This window comes from Rattus rattus, chromosome 3 (genome assembly GCF_011064425.1).
Source record: "Rattus rattus isolate New Zealand chromosome 3, Rrattus_CSIRO_v1, whole genome shotgun sequence".
Classification (NCBI taxonomy): Eukaryota; Metazoa; Chordata; class Mammalia; order Rodentia; family Muridae; genus Rattus; species Rattus rattus.
This window is the reverse complement of record NC_046156.1, coordinates 53431206-53436381: the sequence shown is the minus strand read 5'-3', so window position 1 is coordinate 53436381 and position 5176 is coordinate 53431206.

Genomic DNA, 5176 nt, shown 5'->3' with positions numbered 1-5176 from the left:
AAGAACACACAACACAATAACCGTTTACCCAGTTGATAAGATATAATTGCCCACCTAAACATACAAAGCCCTGGTCACATCCATCCCTTAAGAACATTCATAACAAGCTGTAAAGGTACAGTATGGAATCTTAATGTCAGCTTCTATATTGTCCTGCCTTGGCTTCTCTCTCTGTCCCTCCTGTCTCTTCCTTCAAACTTTTCTCCCGCCCATCCTTCCTTCTCGTCCAATGACAGACCTCCTTCTATCCTGTACCTGCCTTCACCTGTATTTTACAAATTCAGTGGGGAGAGGGTTCTGGTGAAGTCACCTGAGTCCTGAGTATGTGACTAGGCAGCCTTCCTTGGGGCAGTGGAATTAGCATCAAAATACAGATAGCTCCAGGGCAAACCATAACAGCTCAGCAATTAAGAGCACTCACTGGCTGGCTACTCTTCTATAGTTACCTGAGTTCAATTCCCAGCAACCACATAGTGGCTCACAACCTTCTGTAATGAGATCTGATGCCCTCTTCTGACATGAAGTTGTACATACAAATACAATAAATAAATCTCTAAAAATAAAATGGCAAAGCAAAATCAAACTCTACCTGTCTAATGGACTCCTCCAAAGGGCTTGGGTCACTTCTCCAGCTCTGCCCTCTGCAGCACACACAGCCTGTCTTCTAGGCTCCAGCTGACTCCAGTCCACTGCTGCTGCTCTGGGTGGTCATCCCACGGTACTGGCCTCTCCGGAACTGCTGGGGTTCCTTGCTGCAACTGGGCTGCACTTTTGCCAGTGGATTTTCCTGTCCTCTCACAGTGCCAAGCCTCAGCTGCTCTTCCTGACCCCTTCATGCCTTCAAAACCAGTACCTTCTGGGTGACTCATAACACTACCAAGTCCAGCTGCCAGCAACCTTGGCTGCATCTGGAACATAGCGTCTTTGTGCTCTCAGAAAACACTTCCCAGAAGATTTCACCTTGGTGATGTTGGTCTCTTCTTAAATCACTGCTAATTTCTTAGCTCCAGCTAGCCAGCATCAATTGACCCAGTAACACAAAGGTCACTTAAATGGTGCTGATCTGTTGTTAATCATGGCTGACTCTTAAGCCCCAACTGACCAGGAAGACAGACTCAATACAAAATATCAAGCATCCCTGAGAGAGTCTTTAAATTTCCCTTTGAAACCTCACAAGCCAGGCCTCCGCCTTCTGCACTGCTCTCAACATGCTTATCTTCCAAGCTCCAAAAACATCTCTCTGAGCTCTTAACACTCAAAGGCTCTTCTAGTCCCAAGTTCCAAAGTCCTTCCTCTATCCTCCCTGAAACATGAGATAGATCTGTTACAGCAATACACCATTATGCTGGGATCAACTTGTCTTAGGGTTTTTATTGCTGCAATGAAACACCATGACCAAAAGGCAAGTTAGGGAGGAAAGGTTTTATGGGTTTACACTTCCTCAACACGGTTCATCACCAAAGGAAATCAGGGAAGAAATCAGAATCTTGGAGGCAGAGGCTACGGAAGGGTGCTGCTTACTGGGTTGCTCAACCTGCTTTCTTATAGAACCCAGGACCACCAGCCCAGGGATGACACCACTCACAATGGCCTGGGCCCTCTCTTATTGATCCCTAATTGAGAAGTGCCCTATCGATGGCTCTCATGGAGGCATTTTCTTAACCGAGGTTCCTTCCTCTCTGATGACTCTAGCTTGTGACAAGTTGACACAAAATCGGCCAGTACAGAGATGATCAATGACATAAAATAGCCATGGCTTGAACTTTTATTTTGTTTGTTCCTTGAGATAGAGTTTCTCTGTATAGTCCTGACTGAGCTGGAACTCACTCTGTAGATTAGGCTGACCTGGAACTCACTCTGTAGATCAGGCTGACCTGGAACTCACTCTATAGATCAGGCTGACCTGGAACTCACTCTGTAGATCAGGCTGACCTGGAACACACCTTTAATCCCAACACTTGGGAGGCAGAGGTAGGCAGATGTTTGAGTTTGAGGCTAGCCTGGTTTACAGAAGGAGTTACAGGACACTCAGGGAAACTCTGACTCAATACATGTGTGTGTGTGTGTGTGTGTGTGTGTGTGTGTGTGTGTGCGTGTGTGCGTGTGTGTGTGTGTGTGTGTGTGTGTGTGTGTGTGTGTGAAAGGGGGAGGGAAGGGAGAGGAAGAGGAGAGAGAGAGAAGGAGAGGGAGAGAGAGAGAGAAATTGGAGGGGGTACTCAAGAGAGCCAAGAGTCAAGAGTTACAGATTATAGTGAGCTGTCTGTTGTGAGTGCTAGGAACTAAACTTGGGTCCTTGGAAGAGTAGCAAGTGTTCTTAATCGATGAACCATCTCTCTACCTCCAGCCCCTTCTTTTCTTGAGGTAAGTTCTCATATAGTTCATGTTGGTCTCAAACTCACGAAGTATCAGGGGTTGGCCTTGAACTCCTGATCCTGCCTCTACCTCTCAAGTGCTGAGTCTACAGACGTGAACCTGTGGAATGGTAAAACTATGCTAGGGAGCTTGGTAAGGTAGAGTGGGCCTGAGACCCGGAAACTCGGTGGGTACACACCTGAGACTTAGGCGACTTCCCAATTCCTGCCAAATTCCTGACCTGGAACATGTGCCACACCTCCCACATAAGGAAATGTGAGCTGTGGTCAAGTAGGCCCCAGAACAGAGCTCTCCATGCTAATGAGGTACCCAGAGGCCCTGAGGGTTTAGCCAAAAAACTTCCCTTCCCAGACATTACTCCCTGCAAAAGGTATTTAATCTCAGGTCCACCTTGAGAAATTGGTACAGTAAGGTATGCATCCATTTGCCACGATGAACAGTCAATAAACAGTTTAGAGCCATGGACAGTCTCCTTCATCAAGATCTTCCATGGGCAGCCATGAAGAAAGCATTCACTATTGAGCCACAGCTTAATTCTCCAGCAGAAGGCCTCTGTGCTTCCGTACAACTGCCACCAAGCTAAGGACAATCACCCGAGGAGCTAAGCTGGAGCTTCCCCTTCCCCCCAGCCCCCACCTCCCGCCCCAGGCAGACACTGTCCTCAGCCTGCACACACACACACACACACACACACACACACACACACACACACACACACACACACACCCCTCCCGTTCTCAGCTCTTCTGTGACTTCAGCAGCACCTCGTTCCCAGCCTTGTTGCAGGCAGGGAACTCCTGACTCCTGGAAGCCAGGGAATATCAGCTTCAACCTTCTCACACGACAGACTGAGCTTTCTTCCCACCCCAGCACCCACCACCCGGTGCTAAGTACAGTCAAACTCCCAGAGTTTCTCCCTCCAGTGGCCAAGCCTGAGGTGGGCGGAACTTGAACCCACATGAACTGCCACTCTAGGCTTTAGAAAGGAATAAATCACACACCATCGTCTTCCTTTGTTTGTTTGTTTGTTTGTTTGTTTGTTTGAACAAGTCCACTTTTTTTTTTTTTTTTTGGAGCTGAGGACCGAACCCAGGGCCTTGCGCATGCTAGGCAAGCGCTCTACCACTGAGCTAAATCCCCAACCCCAGAACAAGTCCACTTTTATACCTTCAGTGCTCTGAAGCAACCTTGTCAGGCAAATAAACTCATACTCACAACCACACACTAAGTTTGGAAATGACCCAAAACAAAACAAAACAGAACAAAACAGAACACAAAAAGGATAGTTTGTCAGCCAATGGGAAAGACACAAATGTCTCTCTTAGAGTTTCTCCTCTTCTACCAGAATGTCGGCATAGCCTGGTGGTTACACAGGCAGAAGTGATCTGGACGGACAGGTGAGCTGTCTGGGAATCCCACTGAACTTCGAAGTCCCACAGTTTTTCTTACGAGGATAAAAATGCTTGTGTGTGCACCAGCACGCTATCGAGTGCCTGCGTTGTTGGAGAGGGGAAGCAGCTAAAGAGATGGCTCAGTGGTTAAGAGCACTGGCTACTCTTGCAGAGGACCAGGTTTGATTCCCAGCACCCACCTACTTGTTCATAACTGGCTGTACTCTAGTCCCAAGTCATCTAAACCCTCTTGTAGTTCCTGAGGGTGCTGTATATAACACAGTGCACAGATATACATGTATCGTAAAAATAGCATAATCTAAAAAATATTTTTTTAAAGTGTGGTTATTGGGTTGGGGATTTAGCTCAGTGGTAGAGCGCTTGCCTAGGAAGCGCAAAGGCCCTGGGTTGGGTCCCCAGCTCGGGGAATTTAAAGTGTGGTTATTGACCTCTGACCCCTTGCGACCCCTGATCCTAAGTCCCATAGAACAGAAGAGAGACTCAGCTTTGGTGGTGACAAATTGGAATCCTGTCCTTTCTCTTGACTCTTTAGGGGATTTCTGCCTCTGCCCTTCCCTCAGCTCAACTTGGAGGCTAAAGAATGAGGGATCAGGGGCTACTAAGAGCACTGGCTTCTCTTGCAGAGGACCATAAGTTGGATTCCCAGCACCCACATGGTGGCTCACAACCTCTGCAATTACAGTTCAAGGGGCTCCAACTCCCCCTCCCCTGGCCCTTGTGAGAGCCAGGCAAGCATATGATGCACACATGCATGTAGGCAAAACACACACACACACACACACACACACACACACACACACACACACACACAAAGAAAAATAAATGAAAGGACAAGAGAGTGCCCTCTGTCCTCTCTAGACACCAGAGACACCTTTTAAGGAGAACCAAGGTTCCTGACTCCTTTTGCTGAGGAGAGTAGAACTCTTGTCTCCTGTAACTGAAGCATTTAGCAGATAGTGCTGAGAACCAACCTAATTACCACTTCCCTCCTGTTAATAAGGTCTTTCAGGCAAGAAAACACTCAGAATAAAAAGGGCAGAAAAGCCATTATCTTGAAATGCCTGGGCTCCTACCTAGGTTGAGCCCTGGGAAGTCATTACGGTAATGATGGGCTATTAAATGTTCTCACCTAGCTGCATAGTCAACTACTAGCAGCCTGAAGTGGAGGGCAGCCCTGCCCCCAAGACAGGAAATTAAGGGCAGTTTTCTGTGTTCAGTTCTCCTTCACATGGCCTGGTTCCCTCTGACTACCCCTACTCACACTTCAGTACTTAGGTCTCCCAAGTTTCCTTCTATTGTGGGGAACTCTAGAAGCTTCAGGGTCTGTCCTGATTGTTCACTTGACTGGAAGTTGGCTTCTCTCATTGGGAGAGCTGAGGGTCTGTGAGGAT